Consider the following 22807-nt stretch of genomic DNA (forward strand, 5'->3'; position numbering starts at 1 on the left):
CACTGCACGCACCCACACACAGGATTCACACAAACAAGGACAAGTGTCAATGGCTACAGGGAATCAAACGAAGGCAGCAGAGAAGGGGAGACTGCCTACCGAACAACCAGTTCCAGAAAATAGTGGAAGTAACCAAGAAGAACCAAGTGAGAAACCAAAGAGAGAGGGCATAGCAAAATCCCTCAAAAGAACAGAAGTAGCCACAAAGGAACTCAAAGAGAAAACACAAATGCTGATAGATTATTTGTTCCCATTCATAGTCAGAGCAAAGGAACTGCACGAGGAGCTGAGAAATAGAACTACAGAGACTATAACAGCAAGCACGCCAGCTCCAACACAAAGAACACGTACCAGGCCTACGACACAGCCACAGGTTGGGGAGTTGGTGAGCCAATGGTGGTTAGAGAACATCTATGAAAGATTACAAAGGGAAAGGAAAAGAAACGCAAAACCTTCTCCTACCACAGCGATACAGCCAAGGCAGCCTGCTCTACCAAGACGCCCAGAGTGGAAAAGCAGCACAGACGCATTTAAAGACATAGTAATAGCAAACTACAGAAGAACGCTGAGAATCAAGAGAAGCGCGCATGAAGATAACAATGAACTCAATGATTACCTGGACAGCCCAGCCCATCTCGGAAACAACATATGGTACCAGCACATGAAGGAAGTAGGACGAAGGCAGTCGGAAGGAGAATGCTTTGTCTGTGCACTCTTACCATATAGCATGGGAAAATCTAAGATCTTTGTAGCTGTAGAAATTGATGTCCCTACAGCACACTGTATGTCACACGTAGCAATGTGCAACACCAGAGGACAATTTATGGGAAGAGACGCCTCATTGATATGGGCCACTGAAAAGGATTACCCAGATGAAGATGGCTACGTCCAGGACATTAAAACAAGAAACAGGGCGCACACCAGGAATCACGTGATCAGGTACGAGAACCCTGGCGTCAAAGGATCAGGAGTAAGATGGGAGATAAACCCAAAACTGAACATTCAAGGAAAAACTGCAGAAGAGATTCAAATTTGGGAGAACAGTGGCCAAATGCAGATTTGGGGAACAGTGGTTTCCCCAGAGGGATGGGAAGAAGGAGTAGTGATCTGCCAAGCTTGGATGGTATTTGGAGCCTGTCGAGAAGCAATAGAGAATTTGCAGAGGGTATGCAAACCTGTATGACTAAAGTTGGTAAAACTGCTGACATGGGTCGAGGACAGAGGAGGACCCCTGCAAATAATACCACTGGAAAGCCCGAAACTATGCTTCAGAAGCAATGGCACGAGAAAGATGGGGGAGAATCAAAACTGCGGACAAATCTTTGAAGCCCCAGGAATGACACAAGGAACCGCAGTTATTATGGACCATTAATGGGGGTGTGGATCCAAGGCATATATAAGACTACCGAAAAACTGGGGAGGCATATGCACATTGGTGAATGATCCAAAAAATGACCTGAATTAGGACAGTTTCCCAAAAGCAGATGCTCATCTAAGAAAAAGGAGATCTGTGGAACAGGTATCCAGGATGAAGAGAGAAAATTACTTTTCTGCCAAATCAGAAGAGGCATTCCATGCAAACCCGTACAAACACAGGCTATTCAGTCTCCCCTCAACAGTATTCACCACAATGCTCTTGCCACACATCCAAGTTGGAGTAAATGCTAAATGGCTGCAGATAACCAGATGGAAGTTATTGCAGACCATCAACACCACCACAGCAATGGATGGAGGTGTTTGCGCAAAAATCGGAGAATCATGTTGCACATTTATACCATCGCACGATGAAGAAAACGGAACCCTAACAGAGGACATAAGTATGTTGACAAACCTGAAAAACCAGATGATCGATGAAAGTGATGCAGTGGGCGATGACAGCTGGTTTGGAGCCCTGTTCTCCTGGGTCCCACAATGGATGGCAGATATATTCAAGGTGCTGGGAGCCTTACTAGAAATGATACTGCTAGGATGCTGTGTTATCAAGATAATCATCACACTGTGCCAGAAAACTGCGAAGAAAGCCATTGAGATGAAAATAATGGTTGATGGTGAACCAGGGTGGAAGCCCAGAGACCTGACTGATGAAGAAATAAGAGACTTTGTGAAGGCCAGTGAATTTGCGCCAGAAGGAACTAAGTTCACATATCCCAGGAAACAAAGAAAGTATGAAGGGAAATGGATCTATTGCAGCCCAAATGGACAATGCCAGCTAATGACATGGAATAAAGATGAACATGTAAAAGCAGCAGGAAGTTTGAAGGGTGTGATAAAAATATGGACTCCAAAGATGCACACATTCACACCATCATGTACAAACCCTGAAGACGATGAACAGGACACTGAAGAAAATAAGGAGATAAATGCAAAAGAAGAAGCAGAAGTGGTCAATGAACCGACCAGAGGGGGGAGTGTAGAGGAGGTCCCAAGAATGGCCTGCACCCCTGTCCCCCATTTCCAGGTACCAGGAACGTACTTGCCAAGTTATGTGACGTATGAGGAGCAAATGAACCAACAGAGAGCCGCGCTGGGACTTTGCCCATTGTACATCAGAAGTGCCATACCTGTTGAAGCACCCATAACAAGACAGCCCTGGGCAGCACGGTACCCTATCAGACAGCCGTACCAGAGCTGAGACAAAATGAAGAGTACCTACAGACGGTCCATGATGAAACCCAAAGAGCCTTAATGGAGGGCCAGTGGAAATGACACAAGGGCCTGGACAGACTTGCGAATGAATGAAAACGGCTATCGAAGATAACACGCCAGTGCGAGTAGCTATGAAAATAGACGTAATGGACACAGGAAAGAGACGATGTTAAAACGTAAAGAAACGTTGCTATGAGACAAGATGGAAGTAACCAACCAATGTGTGTAAATAGGCTTGGAACGCAAGAAGCTAAGAAAACGATACTGCTTGCAATGCTTAGTAGAAGAATAGAGTGGAAAGCGCCAACCATATATCTACCTCAATAAGGCACATTATACAAGTGCGACTCCATTTTGTAAAGCAGAAGTATGCCCAGGCGGCCAGAGGCCTACTAGGCCAGGTTTCATATTCCAGCTGAAGCCAGAAAGAAGAGCAGAATCGAAACTCAACAAAGAGCAGCTCATGCCTGGGAATTCGAGGTCAACCCAAGGAAAGGGGGAGAGCGGCAACGCTGGAGAATCAAAACTTTAGAGCATACCAGCCTGCCCAGTGAAGGTCAAGATAAGGGGGGCCCAGGCAGGTGGCGAGGCTAAAGAAGAATCAAATACACAAAAAGCTGGAAACTGAAGCAGATTAATGGTGAACTAACATGTGACCAGCCAGGCGCGAAGAGGTACCACTGCCTGATGTCATCTAGAACCCGAGGATGCCATACATTTTCCTGATAAGAGGCTACAGTTTCGAGGCCATACCCAGCCAACTAATTAACACATAGCCCAAAGATACTGATTGATAGAAAGGAGGCAGGGTGAATCCTGGGGCACGAGGCACCTGGGTGTCCATTCTGCATGCTGCTAATTAAAAGTGGAGATTTATGTCTAAGGGTGTAACCTGCCCAATCACAATGGACCAAGTTATCTAGGGTCCTATAGATCGTAGAACCAATGGGACGTCGTAGTTGTAGTGACGTTATCACGCGTGATTTAGAGGGTTGGACGTAGACGCCCACCCGATAAGAGTTATCCAATCCGCATGCCCTGTTACCATATACAGATGTAGCACCTACACTTAAGTTACCTTTCCTAAACCAATTATATTGCATGACGAGTTTTGTAGAGTTAGACGTCAATGATGACGAGTTTTGTGTATAAAAGTTGCTGTTCAACTGAAGTTCGAGGAAGTTGAAGCGAGACAGGCGATCGCAGCGGTGCTGATTTCCAATTGTTTCCCTTTTTGATGTACATGTCATTAAACAGACTTCCCTTTTTCCAAACTACTGAGTCCTCCTTATTGAGTCGTGTTGGAGTAAGTGAATCCTGCACCCCCATTCCTCACATGGTGCAGCTATCTTGTCTTACAGGTACTAGAGGGTGAGCACTGGCCCATGGGCCTGTCAGTGGATATGTCGCCCTCCAGTACAGCCCGTCATGGTCTATGCCTGAATGATGAAAAAACGGAACTCATCATACTGGGGAATACACAAAATATCAAAAGACTGAACGATGACTATTCATCATTTCTTAAAGATGGCAACACCATTAAAGTAGCAAAAGAGGTAAAAACATTAGGTTTTTACCTAAACTCTTGCCTCTCTCTAACAAAGCAAGTAAGTGCGATGGCCTCTAGTACCGCATACACCTGTAAGTTGATTAGAGCAGCAAAACCATACCTGTCCACTACCAGCTGGCTCACCCTATCAAGAGCGCTGGTATTATCCAAATTGGACAATTGTAATGCATTATACATAGCGGCTAATAAACACACGCTGCAAAAAATTCAAACCTTGCAGAACAATGCCCTCAGAGCCGCCTTAGGAATCCCAAGAAGACAGCATATCTCCGATGTCAGAAGACAATCTAACTGGCTCTCTACAAAATTAAACTTAAAACAGTATCACTAACCTTCTAAAGTATTAATGATTTAGCCCCCAAATACTTAACAGAAAGGTTCAATAGAAGAACTTCCAATAGACCTACCAGAGAAGCATATACCAACCAGCTAGTTGTACCCCCATTTAAACTGAGCACTGCCGGAGGTGACAGCTTCCCTGTCAAAGCAGCCCAGCTGTGGAACTCCCTCCCATCCGCTTTAAGGTCTGACCAATCCTATCCACACTTCAGACTTAACTGTATTAAATGGCTCAAAGAAAACGACCTATAACTATCCAACATCAAGACCGCTTATGCCTTACCCATCTGTTAATCTGCAGCTGAACGCATACTTACATGCTCATCTCCCCTGCTTACTGCACCTTGCTTTTTGACTGTCAATGTATACTGTGTATACACCTCTGTGTAGAAATACCTGTGTATATAACTCTGTATATAACTTTGTGTAAAAGCTTGTAGGGTAATCATTACCCTGCTGTCAATGTATCCTGTATCTACTTGGAATGTGTAACTGTAACCTGTAAGCTTAAAGTATTCTTGCACCCGTGCCCGGATACCTTCGGGTCTGGCGCGTGCTATAAATAAATAAACAAACAAACAAACTCAGTCGTGGGGACAAGAGGGAGGACATCTGGAGGGCTTCTGCAGCAGTACTCAGGAAGGTCGTCGGCAGCAACGGGCTGTCTTCGGTTTATCGGCACTGAACGGTTTCAGTGCTTCGCAATCAACGCTGATACAGAACAAATATCTCTGGTTGGACTTTCCTTGCTCCCCCAGTCCTGGATTCTGGTGAGGGGACTCTGGATCAGGATTTCCTACTTCTGAAGTGTCTTAGGCGGCTCCTGTAGCTTTTGTCCAGATTTGTTCTGTGGCAGACGTTGCACTCGTTTATGGACACTCGAACACTGGCATTGGGCTTCTGCAGCAACAGAGAGGCACAGCAAGTCAGGGATTGTGCCGAAGTGGAGATCGTCTGGGGGTTAGTTGGCCCCACTAACCCAAGAGAAAGAAGTCGTCCCTTCCGGAGCTTCTCTGTCGATTCAAAAAAAGAGGTTAGCACAGCAGCAGGGCTTAACCGGGACTTCACGGTTCAGGAGGTTGCAGCGAGCTTCTTTTTACGATTTCTGCTTCGGATGTTGCGTGCAGTGGTTGACTCTGCCTCTAGTCCCAAAACCCTAACCCTTTAAGCAAGTTTGCCATTCATTCACAGCCTAGGCTGTCAATCACACAGCATGGTGGCTGTCCTTTCAGGCAATCAGGACTGGTTTTTTTCAGGCATTCCTAGAGATGAAGGACAGGGGAGTTTCGGGAACCTCCCTCACTTCCTACCCTTCCAGACACATTGGAGCCAGGGGCGGGCTTCAGGCCTGCACCCCAGCAAAGGCAAAGCACACAAAGGGCTCAAACCTGACTCAACGCACAGAGAAAAAGCCAAGAAAGACCTCACAAATAGGAAAGGGGTGGGCGGGATAATACTCACCTCCTGTCTTTAATAGAATCTAAACCCCCTGTCACGATCAATACACTTATGAGAAACAAATTTATACCAACATTATTCCCTTAACCAATCAGCTGCTTTGATAATTCTTCCCCCCCCAGGAGAACGTCCTAAAAATCATAGTACCTTTAACTGAAGAACCAAAGGAGTTACTAACTCCCTATTTCCCCATGACTTACTTAAACTATTTGGTCCAATGGGCAAGGGACCCCGAAATAGCAGCTGAGAGGTATTAGGAGGCTAAAAGCCTCTGTATTCCAACTTGAGCTTTTTAAAACACTTAATAACTCATACATTAAAAATCCTGGAAACCGTGATAATAGATGGAGGAAACCATACGCTTACCCGTTCTGGCAACAAAGAAAGTGACCTCCCTCTACCCCCGGGGGAAACATTAAACTGTCCATACCTAAAGGTCTGATACCAGAAAAAAAAATTCAGGAAAGAAAAAAAAACATGAATAACTTGGAAAACAGTTGTAGCACAGACAATCCTTCATTGGAAAGACAAAAGGCACTAATCCAATACGATGTAAACGTCTCCTATAAGAAAAAATACCTAGCTCAGGTGAAACCCCAATGCCAATAGACCTGAAGGTCCTGCGCACCAAGCACTGATTATCCAACGTTTTTCACCATCAATTACACCAAGTCTCAGTGAGATAGTGGCAGTTAAATACAATCATCGACATGTAATGTTACCCTTTGTAAACAAACTCCACCAGAAACTACCTCTCTCTACTATAAGGGAGAAACGGAAGTAAAAATATATATATTCTAATGAATAAGAGAGAGGAACCCTTGAAGGAACCGTTCAAAAGAGAAAAACTGTCGAGGAAGAGATAGGCCACAGGTGGAGAGGGATGATACTAGGAATATCCACCGTAAAATCCTATAGGGCTGGGAACCTCCCGCAAGAAGGCCAACACTAGCTTTGACGTCTGCTTGCACTGCCGAACCCGAAACTCTTGCTATCATGGCAAAGGAGGAAAAAACACACTAATAAGAACTGACCAATCCCGGAGGAAATAGTCTGAAGGCAGTGCACTAAGATCCACATTCTCACAAGGGAAAAATGGACCACTAAATCGGAACTCCAAAAGCACAAGATCTTGGCAAATAGAGAGAGTCCTGTCTAACATCATGTTGCTTGTGCCTTGGAGATATCTGGTATTTATCCTAGAGAAAAAGCTCTTGACTGCAAAGAGTTCGCTAACAACCCCAAAAAGGAGTTCCAATGTGACCTCGGGGAACAAAAGCTAACTGCGAGAAAGACAGATTCTCACGAAGATGTTTGGAACAACAACACAGAAGGAATTGACCATCTGCCTATCCAGGTTAGCTAACTGAGGGAAAAACCTCCCTTTCAAGGGGAGAAGACGGATTACCTCCTTACTAAGGAGAGTTTGTTGTCCTAAGGATAAAGATGCAGAGCTTTAACCTCTTGCATCTATAACCCAAAAAGAAAAGAACAAAAAGAAACAACCCCATGATTGTAGAAGGGACAACTGTAACTGTATCAAAGAAAACAATGATCCAAAACCCCTTGGAACTGAGGTGAGATATCACCAGCTTCATTAACCTGGTAAAGCACCAGGGGGCACATGGGCAACGCTAAACCGAAAGGGGGATACATTGATAAGTGCGAGCCCATTAGTGGAACTGAAGAGAAAAGAAATCCTGATGAGGAGGAAAACAGGAACCGCCCAGCACTCATCCTTGAGGTCTAACCTGATCATACTATCCGCTGGGAGAAAGGAGCCAATGAGCATAATAAACTCTCCATTTTAAAGATGCCCCAAATAGATGCTAGAACTTATAAGTTAATTATTGGGCGAACCCCTTACCCAAACCCCACAATTAATGGGAGCAGAGTTATCTCGTTCACAATTGAGAAAAACCGTGAGGGACACTGGTACCACCGCCCCTCTGAAAAATATGAGGTCACTGACCCCCACACTAACAAATTCTGCTTTCCTTAGTGACCACTGGGGAAGGAGGCAAGGGAAAAAACTGACAGAGGAAGTCCTCAAATTGGATCCTCGTAAACTTACAATAACCCTTGGGCATTTGAGGTGAACACCTTCCAAGAAAAGAAAATGGTCCCGATGCATTACGGGAGATACCCTACGTCTAGCAGGACCCCTGACAGTACAAACTCTCCAAAGGAGCCAAAAAAAAATATATATATGTTCAAGCCCCTCGAGCAGAGGAGTAACTGTGAGCACCTCTTGATGCGCCCTTTTATAGGGTGGATAAAGACCTAGGAAAAACAGCCAAAGGAGCAGGCTCTATTCTCCTGAGGGGCAAAGGTCTTTAATGAAAGCCACCTGTCCAATAACAAATTGGGATGAAGTCATGTGGGAAAAAACATACGCTCATCTGTATACATGAAGGCGTTTAGCGATGCCAAGCAGGCAACATTACTTTATAATCCAGCCCCTCAGGATCCGCACATTTTCAAGCGCTAGTATTAAAATCCGAACCTGGAGAACCTGTATTGTCTTACTTCCTAGAGGAATGTGTTTCCCTTGAGCCATCCTACCTCACCTGAGGGGTGTTTACACCACTCTTTAAGGCTGGAGGCGTTGGCGTTGCCGAGCAGGCAAACAGATCTCAATCCAGTAGGCAGGACTTGCGCATCAAAAAGGGAAAAATAGAGGTTACTTCCCTCTATAGCCAGTTGAGCAAACTGGGTTATCTACCACCGCTACTACTCTTCCTTTGTATGGTCCGAACAATGTCGAGAGGGTTAGCTCACCAAACAAGAGTATGGCACTGCCTCCGAGCACCGACCCTTTTATGAGGGAAAGAAGGCTGAGTTGTTTAGCGCATTTATGAAGGCAAGTAGGGTCCTCAAAATGATCTGTAGCGGAAACAATGACTATGCAGAGATATAATAAGCAAACAGGCTTTGAGGAACAAACCGGAACTGTAGGTACTCCTCTTAACCTGCTTATCTGACCCCTTCTACGGGAGGAGAAAACCCTGAGGGAAGTGGACGGACTGAGCGTGTCCTGAACATACCTAATGGAAAAGAGGGGTGACTAACAGAAATGTTTTCATAATAGGTCATGAAATATTAGGCCAGTGTAGGATTGAGGCCACACTTTACACTTTCCTTTCATCCTTGGCCCGGGGTATGATTGGTTATTTATAACATGCTTAATACCCAGAGGTCTCTAAGCGCGGATCTGGGGAACGAACCTTGCGTCCAAGGTGAGCACGTTGCCCCTGAGCTATCCTCCCGAGCCCTCTGAGTGATGGCTGGATAGGAAGGACAAGGCCCCCTATAGGTCTGTTAACGACCTCCCCCTCCAACTCTTTTCTTTGAAGGACAAAAATGAGAAATGAATAAGTAAATAACCAATTACAAAGTAATTTTGCAACAGGAAAGCGTAATGATTCACACACAGCAAAACTATTGCTGTAACAGAGTAATACGCTGAGCAAGCGCACCTCAAGCTTCTCACACTAGCAGGGTGTGGAAACCAGCAGCACATAAGGGAATAACCTCGCATTCCAACTCAGGCAAAGCCTGAAGCCGAGCAGGCAGCGCATTCATAACAAGTGTGCCAAAATTTCCGGCACAACATACCTGTATTGCCATACATAGTGAAAGAGACACTGTATATTATAAATTATCTTTTATAATTTATTTTTATAATTTATTTTCATGTTTTATAATTAATGTTTTAATTTCTGAGGGAGATGGATGAAACATGGCACTCCCACCCCGCCCCACCTGCACGGCCCCTAAACAAAACTGCTGCCAGGCTGCACGTGGGGACTAGAGTGGGTGGACACTGACAATTTTTATTTTTTGGCCCATTCATGGAAAACATGTACTTTTCCCATAAGGCTTCCTTGAAAAAGGAAACTCTCACATTTTGTATAACTAACAATTTAGCATTTCTAAAGTGGTATGAACCCGCAGGCACCAGAGTGCTGCTCCCCGCATAAATTAGTGGAGCTCCCTCTCCAACCCCCCCACCCCCTCCCGCGTCAGGAGCAAAGCCAAGCTTTTAACACCCGCGCGCAAGGTGCCTAGGAAGGGAGGGGCCGGTCGGCGGATAGTCGACAATGTGCCATTATTATGAAAAACCTCCCGCCGCGCGACGGGCATGAAGCGAAAGCTTCCAGAAAGCATGCGTGCAAAGGCGGGAGGAACAAAACAAAAGCCTGTGCACGTGAGGTCTGAAGGCAAGGCATCAAAAGACCTGAGCGCCACGCTTCCATTTACCATCACTATAAATAAAACATCCAGCGCACCAAACCCCACGCGTGACGGGCCTGAAGCTAAAGCTTCAGAGTGGCCTTTGCGTGTTCGGAGAAAGGACATTTTTTTTCAGTAGAAGCGGAATGCTCGCTTCATAGAAAGAAAAACCCAGGCTAAAAACAAGGTGGCTGTCGTATACGACCCATTAAGGCCACAATAAACAATAACACTTAACATAAGAAAACACATTTCCTTCCCAAGGAGAAAGTAGTAAAGTATTACTATAAAGTAAACACTGCCCTCACACCATATAATATATGATACACAACTCAAATGCCAACTACTGACTAGCATGCAAGACACAACTAAAAGGAGTGACTTAGCTGTGGTGTCAGCAGCAAAGAAAGGGGAGTTGGGATTAGAGTAAAGGACATATATAGAGGAGGGTCCCTTCTCATTGGTCTCCTGCAGGGCAGGACCTGTCCTCCATGATGGATTGGGGAGTCCCCCTTACATTGATATTGAACTCTATTTAGTTCTGTTTTGAAACTTTTTTTTGTTTGTAAAAGTTTTTTCTTTGCTGCTGTGGTTTCAGAAGTAAAGCCTGTAATGCATAATATGAAGCCTCCTGTAATGCCATAGAATTACAGACATTTGGGATAAGATTATTTATTGTCTAACATGAAGGGGAAAGCATGATATAGGGGAATACACTGTTTGATATTTACAAGACATTATTTTGAAATCTTGTAATACGCAGGAATCATGGATTCCCTGCAAAGGAACCAAGGGAGGGGAGCACACATTTGTATGTCTTTACTTCAGTTCATTTTCTAGTGCACATTGATGATACTAAAGACACTATTAAAAATACATTTTACTCCCTTTCATTCCAGGTTCAAAAACGTGACCGCATTTGCCAGGCCTCTCCTTTGACTATAAGGGTTCAAGGTCTTCTAAATGTATTTTCTTTTTAGCTATTTGGGATTCCTAGGTGCTTCCGACGCTTTTCTTAGACCTGCCCCCAAATGTTGGTTTGCAATGCATTATTGTGCCCCTCTTAATTTCTTATCCTACCTAAGCACAGGTGGTTTGGGAGTAAAGCGCATTATAGGGGCCGATTCATGGAGGTTTTTGCACGGTTCAAAGTGACTTTGCACTGCTGAAATGTGTGCCGACACAAACCCTGATTCATGGAACTGTGCAACGTGCATTTTTGCAGCGCAAAGTTAGTCACTGCAAAGTTCATTTATTTTTGCAGTACAAAATGGCTTTGCACTGACTTTACACTGCAAAAATACACTTTGCACAGTTCCATGAATCAGTGTTAATGTCGGCAGTGCAAAGTCACTTTTCAAAAGTAGAAAGTCACTTTGAACCGTGCAAGAAATTCCGTGAATAGTGGCCCTTAGTGCCTAATTCAAGAAATGTTTAGCGCGGTGCAAAATGACTTTGCAGTGTTTCAAAATAACTTTGAATTGCCGACAAACACCCTGATTCCCAGAGCGGGCACTGTAAAAATACCCTTTGCTCCGCCCATTTCGTGTGGTGCAAAGAGTACTTTTGCATTGCAAAAATACACTTTGCACCGCTCTGTGAATCATGAATGAGTGAGTGTTTCGCCCTGAGCATGATATTGGCGGGAAACTGCCCTGTCTGGGCATTGCTGTTGCCATTCCCTGTTTGTAAACGTCGACTTTTTAGAAGAGGTAACCCTTAACTCTCCTTTAAACGCTTGTGGCTGAAGGTACGTATTATTGAACTTTTGCCGTTTGCCACTTTGGGGTGGAAACTGTGAGAGCAGCGCGTGAGGGCCGCTGTGTCTGCCTGCCTGAGATAGCCCCCGGCCGGGGAGTGCGGCATCCCCGGGGAGTGCGGCATCAGCGAACACCTCGAGGCGCTGAGCAGGCACCAGCCACCGGTCTCCTCCCGGTGGCGTCTGCAGACTCCCCTGCCCGTTTATCAGCAGCTCCGAAGATCCTGCCGGCCCGGCTGGAGCCTGCGGCCTGTCACCAGGGCCCGCTATCTTCTCAAAACATTGACTTAACCCTCTGCCTCCCAGACTTCAGAACAATGAGCTCCGGGGCAGGCGGCTGCACACTGCGCGGGCAGCACACCGGGGGCAGTTACAGCAAGGGGTCACGTCGACCCGCAGAGTGCATGCAATTCAGACATGAGGACTGATGCGCTGCACCCGTTACAGAAATGCTCGCCCATTTTAGAAATGTGAAGCCAATAACACACTGCCGTGTACATCTGTATCGATTCCAGAAATTGACATGCGTTAAGAGTTTGCAACCCGTTTAGGACGTGTGCATCCATTATAGAAGAGTGCACAGCAACTCGAAGAAAGAATGAAAGGACCCCTTCACGCCTTCTGCCCCAAACCCTTGCTCTGCAACAGCCCTCCAGTCAGAGCAGGAATTGGGCTGGAACAAGACGGAACATAGCTCTGGCAAAGTTTGTCTTGCACTTTGAGGGCCAGGGGCTAGCTGAAAAAACTCCCCGATCTGTTCCGAAGCCAAGTCTCGCGCTCAAACAGCCGCACAAATGTGTATCTAAAACAAACGCAGAAACAAAACGTCGCAGCTTGTAAGGAAGCTGAACACAATGGTATATAGGTCTTGCAATGCATAGACTTGTATGTTGGGGTGAATATACTGACCAACACAAAGGGCCTCATTACGACCCTGGCGGAAAGTGACTGACCGGACCGCAACAGCGTAAATAGCGTTTCCGCCATTGCACGAAGGAGCAAAGTGCGGCTAATTACGACCCATCGGGCACGAGCATTACGCCATGGCGGAATCCGAAAGGCTGCGATGGCGGAAATGACCCCAAAACGGCCCTTACCGCCGCCGTACGCTGCACCAGGTGCAATACCGCCACCCATCTTAGCGGTCACCGGAATGAGCGGTCACCGTAACGAGCGGGCACCGCAAATTACGGGCACCGTAAATATACGGAAACGGAAGTAAAAGCATGTGGCCGGAACGGGAAACAGCACGCCGCACAACTATAAAATCTGAATCCCAACACAACCATTAAAAATCCGACCCTGACACACATCCCAACCCGTTAGCAACCCCAGTTAAAAAAATAAATATGGGAAAGGTAGCCAAGAAAGCGTGTGATCGCAAGCGGCAGGTACACTTCTCCCGAGAGGAACTGACCGTGCTCACCGAGACCCTCCAGGAAAATGCCGCCGTCGTCTTCTCCAGTCAAATGACCAGGACGGCCCTTGCCAACAAGAAGGCCATATGGGCCCTGGTGGCACAGCGCGTAAGTGCGGTGGGGACAACACCCCGCACGCCACAGCAATGTCGCAAGCGGTGGGACGACCTGCGGATCCGCGTACGCAGCATACTTTCTGCGAACAGGAACATCGCCACAGCTACCGGGGGGGGGTTCAGAGTCGCCCATCAAGTTGACCCCCTGGGAGGATATCTGCGCCTCCACCATAGGAATGGAGAGCATAGAGGGAGTCGGAGGGATGGAGAAAGGAGTGCCGACATCCGGAGAATCAGGTAGGTTGGCCAAGAGAAACAATGCGAAATCCACAAAACACGAACATGTGCAGTACCATGTGACCCCATAGTGCAATACATACTTTGCCCTGACAGCGCCCTCTAAAAGTCAGAATGAATAAACAAATCAATCAAGATGCCATAAACAACCCCTACATGTGCAGCATGCACCCCCTAACTGCAGGCAGCCAAATGAATGCATCCTCAATCCACACGAAAATGAGACCACCTCCAAGGCCCAGTCCCAAATCAGCCTCATGTACCACCCCAATGCATTTGATACGTTGCCATTCCAAATCCGACAGACCCATAACTAACGCTCGCCCCTCTTTACTCCACCACAGGGTCCGATACCAACGACGAGCTGCAGGACACCCCTACCAGCACGCCTGCAAAGAGGGCCAGGACCAACGTCCCAAGAGCCTCCACCTCAGGTGCAAGGATCAAGACACGGCAGCAGCAGGAATCAAGTGGCAGCACACTGGAGGGGACTGCAACAGGCACCCCAGCAGCCAGCAAGTCCACAACCCCAGCACCACAGGTCCCCCCAAAGAACGTATCTGATGGCACTGCCTCTGATGGTAGCAGCACCATAGGTGACACAGCTGTCATGCCAGCATGCTCCGACACGGAAAACAGTGCTGGCGACGTAGGTACCATCCATGACCTTTCCCAATCCCCCTGCATGTTCCATCCCCTACACCATGACGAAACCACGCAGGGGCACCCTGAAGACGACGACTGGCCAACCCCCACAAGTCCTGTGCCAAGGCAACATGTGTTGAGCAGCCCCCCTGTCACACCACCGCAAATGTCCATGGCCCAGCAGAGGCAACAGTCCCTCGACCTGCTGATCGAGCAACAGCAGGAAGTGTCCACGCTACTCAAGGACCATGCAAATGAATGCGGGGGTTCCAGGGCAGCCATGGAAACATCCACCGAGACACTCAGGGCACAAATAGAGAAAAGTAGTGAGAGCCTCAGGGGAGAAATGGAGAGAAGCACCGAGAGCCTGAGAGCACAAATGGAGAAAAGCACCGAGAGCCTGAGGGGGGAACTGCATGCGACGTCCAAAGACGTTTGTGCTGAACTTGCTGCTGTGCGCCGTGTGCTCTCGGAGCTCTCACAAACCCTCAGAGACATGCATGGACGCGAGCAGGCAGAGACATCATCCGTGGCAAGTTCCGTCCAGGGCAGCCCCCAACGCAGATCTGGCAGGAACCTGCGCTCCACGGGCAGGGGTGCCCCTGATACCCGTAGAGGGGGCTTGCAATAGCGTCTACCCACGGACAGCATGCATATTTGGACACTGGTGTTGGGGGGGGAGGTAGTAGGGTGGAGGGGGTGTGTTGGGCTTCACTGGGTGGCGGGTCCATAGGGTGTATAAATCAAATCACATTAACAATACAGCACCTCATCATCATCCAATGACATGTGTGGACATTGATATTTGCGTACGAGGCCTTCATAGGCGTACAGTCCACAATGTGCCTGTACTACACACACACAGTGCCACAGGTCCCCTTTCCGTGTAATAGGCACCATGCGTGGTTGCTAGAAGCATGCATCTATGATGCTCTGTCGGATTGCACGTGCATCCTGTGCCTCATGGACTCCTTGAGGTGCCTCCACATCCCCACCCTCATCATCATCATCATCTTCAGGTGCATGCAGTACAGCGTCAGGGGGCATGGGCACATTCCTACGTATGCACATGTTGCGCAGCATGACACATGCCATGACCATCTTAGAAACCTTCTCATGGCTGTACATGAGTGCCCCGCCAGACCTGCTGAGGCTGCGGAAACGAGCCTTCAGTAGGCCGAATGCCTGTTCAATGACCACACGGGTACGTGAGTGGGCATGGTTGTAGTCCTCCTCATGCTCGTTCTGTGGGTTCCGGATTGGTGTAAGGAGCCATCTCTTCAGTGGATACCCGGCATCACCTGTATGAGACGAATAAAGGGTGTCAGTGGAATGATAGTGCTAAGTAGCCCCCCCCCCCTCCTGCAAGGTCATTGACGCATCAAATGGGCCACGATGTCATGCATGGAATGAGACTCACCGAGTAGCCAGGATCTGTGCCCTGCGTGTCGCTCCATGTAGCGTGGTATTCTTGTGTTCCTCAGGACCATAGAATCATGGGTGGATCCTGGAAATCTGGCACAACAATGCGTAAAGATCTTGTTGGAGTCACACACCATTTGCACATTGATTGAATGAAATTGTTTCCGGTTGCGGTACTGGACCTCCATGGCATGTGGGACAACCAATTCAACATGGGTGCAGTCGATGGCACCAATGCAACCCGGGATGCCGCCAAGTGCATGGAATCCCACTTTTGCGTTGGTAATCTCCTGGTACGTGCGTGGTAGTGTGATGTGGTCGTCGGCGTGCTTCAGGAGGGCATCGTGCACTTGGAAGAGTGTCCGTGAGAACAGTGGCTGTGAAATGCCATGCAACTGTCCCACTGTGTGCTGGTAGGTGCCTGTGGCCAGGAAGTGGAGTACAGACACCACCTTCAGTAGGGGTGGGATGGCGGTTGGGCTATCTATCATGCTCACGAGGTCAGCATGTGTCATGTCCACAATGGCGATTATGGTGTCCCGGTCCAAACGGTAGAGGGTGTGGATCTGCTCAGCAGTGAGGTTGAACGGATCAGCTCGGAGGCGTGGGATTGCGGGCCGCCTGCGTGGTGGTAGTGGCAGTGCTTGTGGGCCTTGCTGACCCTGCCTTGCCCTCCTCCTCCTCCTTCTCCTCCGTCTCCCCTGTGCGCCCGGTTGTTGTACCTGTTGTTGTTCGTCGTCTTCTTGTAGTTGTAGCACTTGCAGTGCTATCTGGTCCCCCAGGCCCAACATCGCTAGTCCTGCCGGTAGCATTTTGGAGTGGGAGTGGTTGTGGGAGGGGTTTGGGTCTGCTATATATGTGCTGTCGGCCTGTATGGCCTCCACCTGTGCTGATTGTATGAATCTGTGGCAGATGCAATCCCTTCTGGCCGAGCACGTCCCGCACGTAAGGCTGCATTTGGCCGCATGGCATCTTGGGATTGGAATCATGTATCAAATCCCGATGGCAGTGTGATGTACTTTGACTGATTTTCATGCTATGCTCCCATTGTTACACATGCTATAATTGCAGCCGCTTACATACCTGTGAAGAGTCAGTGGTATGTAGGGCTCGATCGATGGCCGACCCTCATGCAGCACAGTAACGTACTTCACCGACGGGCGTGGCGTCCCATTTGTGATTGCAGCCAGTTAGCATTATGACACACAGCCGCACTACATTGATGTAATTGTGAATGCAAGCGTTCACAGAAGCCTTTTCGACGTAATGTTGCAAGTGAGGAATTCGAAGGCCAGCATTTTTGGTTTTGAAGTAGCGGCGAGGATACGCCCACAGGTCTGGCTGGAAATGTAACGTTCTATTGTAGAATGTCCTTGGGACATGGCCCATAACGAGCAAGCAATGAATGATATGAATTGAATGGGATGCGCAATAGCGTAGTGGACGATAAGGCAGGACGTTCCCAAATCCATCTTGCTTCACAACACTACAGATCCGGCCAGGAGCACAGTGGTTTTTGCAGACTGCATTACGCACAGACGCGATGGAAGTTTCACATATTATGTGAGTGAATATTCATGCGTTTTCTTTGCGGGATGAGGGATTGATGAATGGATGCATGGACAGATGATTCCGTTTAGGGTCTGCCATGTACATGGGTTTTTTGAATCACTCCCCTTCCCCTGCGCTATGTGATGCAAGGCTGCCATAGTGGGACTTACGTCTATCTGCCCTTGTCGGATCCTCCCTGTCTCGACGCGCCTTCATACACTTGTGTCTAGGCACGTTACTAATCCCACGTCATGGGTTCTATCTTGACGGACGCATGCACAGTAACCGACGTTGCCAATGGTGTATTTGCCTCGATTGATTTCGTTATGAATCGATACTGATTTAGGGGTGTGTATATTCCTTTGGAGTGGGCTAGCATGCATATGGGTGTGGATTTGGTGTGTTGAATGAAGATTGTAATGCATCATGAGTCCCGTAATGCATTCGGTTAATTTGTGTTTCATTTGGGTGACAGGTATCTCCTGCCCTATTGCAGATGCCATCTCTACGCCACTCCTCCAGATGGGTTTTACTCTCGACACCTGCAGCTTCGGGTGAATCAGTGGAGCACCATTTCGATCTTATGGGACGATCGCCAATGGGCCACATGCCCTTACGCTGTACTGGTGGCTAGGTGCAACATTTCGGCCTTTCAGCTCGACTAGTGCCTGCCTCATGGGACGGACCTGCGGTTCTTGCCGCTTCCATGTTGCCTTTTGGAACGTTGATGTAGGCCCTGTGTGCCATGATGGTACAGGGCGTCACACAAGTGGAAGCTGGTCAATTATTGCAGATGCAGCCCTCGGTGATGATGGATGTTTTGGTGTTATTTTGCAAATTGCTGTGGGGCCTTTGTCATTTGGATGTGCATTTAAATTGTATTCCGATATTTGTCGTGTTGCGTTATTCTTTGCAGGTGATGTGGCGATTTTCGATTTGTGGCGGTATGTATTGCGAGATGATCTGCATTGTGTTCCGCCTTCTGAGTTGAGTTGTGTGGTACAGTACTGGCCGCGTTTGCCTACGTAGCACAGTATGGTCACGGATAGGGGCTGCCATTGTGACTGTTTACATGATGTGCTGTTCAGGGGCGGGGGATTGGCTTTTGGCCGACTGGTGCCTGTCAGCCAGGTCGATTGGTGGAATGATGGGATGTTCAGAATGTGGCTGGTCACAGGTGCCTGTGTTTGCGTGCGTTTGTTGGAGGGGGACTGGGGTCATGTCCATTGGAATAGCTTCTGTATTCATGCCATCTGTGCCCTGCAGCTCCCATCGGCCCCTCTTGGGATGAGCCTGGCTGCTCAGTCACTCTGCCAACTTGTGTGGTACATGCTTCTGCTGATGGTTGGTTTGTTTACTGGCAAGAGTACAGGGCTGGTGCAATCCCCCTCAGGATGCTGTTTTGGATGTTGCCTTGCGCTGGTGGCAAGCGATGGGGGACTACTGTTGTTTTGTGTCATGTGTTCTTGATTTTCATTTTGATGTATTGTACCTTCACATGCCTGTGCTGCATCAGTACGGCTATGGTGACATGCCGTACATGGATGCCCACTCACGGGGCGCTTTGAGCCCCTGCATGCATTTCTACGTTGGCATGCATGGGTGAATTGTAGATTTCACTGGTTGCATAGTGTGAGTACATTGCGCCTGCCAGGAGTTGTGCAATGTGGCCAGGGAGTGGAGTACAGGCACTCAGTGGGCCATTTACGGTTGGTTCACGATGCCGTATTTCTCGCCATGGCGGAATGGTACTTTACGACGTGCTTGATGGCGTTCAGTACATGTCCGCTAGGGTCAGAATTCGCGTACCGTTGCGCCATGGCGGTGATTCCGGTTTTGCAAGGCGCGCGTGCGCGTACTTGGTGCAGTTAGCGTTGCCGTTCACTGCGGTGTCGCTAATGGCATCGTACTTTACGGTGACGGGTCATAATCGCAACGAGCGGTGTTCGATGGCGGTATTGCATTTCCGCCATCATTTTTCCATTTCCGCCAGGGTCGTAATGAGGCCCAAAGAGAAGAGTCCAACTTACATTACCGATGATTCAAAAGAGTTTCTTGCTGAATCACTATTACAGACATGCTTGACATTTACATTGTGAGCAGTCTTATGCTCCCAAAATGCTCTTTGCTTTTATGCAAATCGAGAAGCTTAGGTTCCATGACGAGCGTGACTTGGCCTGGGGCCATGTCCCTCGGCCCCAGACCACCAGGGAGGAGATGGCTTCCAGAGTATTTTTTTCCATTCCCTCACCGCCTCCACTGGAACATGTAATTTCTCCTACCTCCAATGTGTACCCTGTTTCTACCCATGCGATGTGTAATATTCTGTTGTATCTTCTCCCCTCTCCCTAAGCAACTGCATGGGTGCCTTTGAGGTACCTAACGGGTCCAGGCATATCCCACGTTCCCTCTCTATGCTGTGTGTGTACACCCCAAGCTTTTTAAATGCCTCTCTCGTTCTCTACCACAGGTGCCATCCTGCGCTACATACATATATCATCTCACCATCCATTTCTGTATTTACACCATTGAGGTATTTAAAAATCTCTCTAGAAGCCTCTCTCCATATTTTACCACTTTTCTACCACTGAGGTGTTTATATATCTTTCATCTAGCTCACCCCACCAACCTCTAGGAACCCCCAAAGGTATTTAAAAGTCTAGCCTGTAAAACCCTGAGCTGATTTTGATGTTTTTATTTTGCTAGCTCGATTGAGCAAACCGCGTCTGTGCGCAGATATGCTATATCGCCTCTCTTCTACCTCCATGGTCTACTGTATGTATTCTCCAGATATATGTCACCAATTCTCTCAGGTCTCACCTTCCCACCTTCTACTGCATTTATTCCCATGCAGTATATCTCGTATCCCCTGTCCCCATTCAATACGATACCTATAATCCCTGAATTATTTCTACATCACTTTTGCATCTCGCCTCATCACCCTCTACTATATTTATATCCTTGAGGTTTAAATATCTCTCTCAGATCTCACCTATCCACCATCTACTGTATTCATATCCCTGCGGTATGTCTCACATATGCTACCTCCATGCTCTCCAATGTGTATATTCCAGAGGTATGTCTCCTATATCCTGCCCTCGTTCCCTACCTTACTTGCAGCCTGCAGTAGTTGAACATCTCTCTCATATCGCACCTATCCACCTTCTACTGTATTTATATCCCCGAGGTATGCCTCACATATTCTACCTCCATGGTCTACCATATGTATATCCCAGAGGTATGTCTCGTATAGCCTGCCCTCGTTCCCTACTATACTTGGAGCCCAGGGTATTTCAACAGAGATCTCACCTTGCCATCCTCTATATATCATCTCTCCTGCACTTACTGTAGTTATGCTCATGCAGTATTGGCCTGTCTATTATCTTCTGCCTGCGTTCTCTATCATATGTGTATCCCAGCGTTCTCTTCTCTCAGATGTGACCTCTGCAGACTTTACTGTATTCATACACTTACATCACCTCCCCATAACCCCCTGTATTTATAACCACGAGGTATTTAAATGTCATTCTCATATCTCCCCTCTCCTTTATAAACCTTATATGTACCATGTCTCTTCCATATTTGCCTCCTACCTTCTCTGCCATATCTGTACTCCTGAGGTCTTTAAATGTCTTCTGCATGTAGCTCTCTGAGATATTGAAATATTTTCCTTGTGTATCAGCTTACCGTACTCCACTGTATTCATACCACTGAGGTATATGAATGTCTACGTCATATCCCCTACATCCATGCACAACTCTGTGAATACACTGAGGTTTGAAATGTCCCTCTCCTGTATCACCTCACTATCCTCTATGGCATTAATACTGTTGAGGTATGTAAATGCCTCTCATATGTTTTGCCTCGGTTTTCTACGAATGGCATACCACTGAGGTATTTAAAAGCATCTCTCACATCACCCCTCTCCATCCTTTGCTCTAATTATACCACTGAGGAATATCTTCTATCACCTGCCTCCATCCTCTTCTGTGGTAAACGCCCCCTTAGATGTCTCCTCCCCTCTCATTTACTGCATTTACATCCTGTCTAACTCCTGTCTCACCTTCCACCATTCGCCATAATTAAATGTTCCTCTCGTGATCAACCCCTCCTTTCTCTGGCATATTTGTATCCCTCTAGTATCCACGTGTCTCCCACATGTATCCCCCTTCCCCATTCATTTTAGTCTATATCGATTTAAGCTCGAGCTTCCATTTGATTTGCAGTTCTTCCTGGAATGGAAGTGGAAGTGCGGAACAAAGGACTCACCTTCGCCCTAAGCCCCTGGACTGGATCTCACAGCAACCACAGAATTCAGGAAGCAACCCTCAATGGCGGGTAGGGCGCATTCAACACCATCCAAACTGCTAGAAGGGAGTCGCAGGAATCATCTCTGACCTCAAAGCTTGACCATCTAAACATATCTGAGTCCCAATCTACGTCAAAGCGAAAGTTATGCCGCCTCCTCCTCAGTCTGCAGAGTCTTCCAGCATCCCTAACTCGACAGTCTGCCTGGTTACCAGCTTCTTGGAGCTCCAACCCTGTACCCCGACACCATGTTGAGCCTGCCGAGCCTGCTCACTGCTAAAGGCCAGCCTCCACATCAACGCATCTGAGGCTGCCAAGTCTTCCAGGGCCGCTGACTTGACATTGCCTGCCATGCCCAGCATCTCTACTGCTGAACAGCACTGCATCATTGGACCTGGCGCTGCCACTGCCCTATAAAACACTGGCCGATGCCGAAAACGCCCATCTCCCAGTGTGATGATGAAAAGCCTGGCTCAACGCTGTTAAGGCCGTAAGAGAAGAGCATACAGTATTTGAAGAGGCCCTGGTACGCTGGTGCACATTTTGAGACTACCGTGCGTTATAAGCCCGCTTCACTACATTGTTAAAGGCATATCATTGAAAATTGACATTGCCACTGAAATCTGAGCACCCATACCTATTGACACAGACCAAAATATAACGTGTACATGTTCTGTTTTGGTATATTAGGCATTTGTACTGTGCCCTTCACCACCCTAGTGGCCTTATGTTAGGAAAGATTTCGTAATTGTAGGGAATTTTCCTTCCATGTGGCAACCCCTAAACTTTTTGCTATTGTTTTTAACCTTGTTCTTGACTTTGCCAGAGAAGTACAGCCTTCTGCCGCACTTCTCTGGGCTTTCGCTCCTTTTCTTATGGGGAAACTGACATGCCCTTAAGACAGTCAGTACCGGGGAACGCTGTTTCCCGTAGTTTCTTTTATCGTGTTGCGGCTTTAGTGCAACATGACACAAGAGGGCACTGTAAGCTAAGTTACAGCTCTCTTGGGTCTCTGGCCTTCTACAGACCCTAGATACTCTTTTAGGATGGTATTTGATCGGTGCAAGTTATTCAGGGACTCGAATGGTGGCAGCGATCGTTT

The sequence above is a fragment of the Ambystoma mexicanum genome, chromosome 3p, assembly GCF_040938575.1.
Source record: "Ambystoma mexicanum isolate Mex_15411 chromosome 3p, UKY_AmexF1_1, whole genome shotgun sequence".
NCBI classification, from domain to species: Eukaryota; Metazoa; Chordata; class Amphibia; order Caudata; family Ambystomatidae; genus Ambystoma; species Ambystoma mexicanum.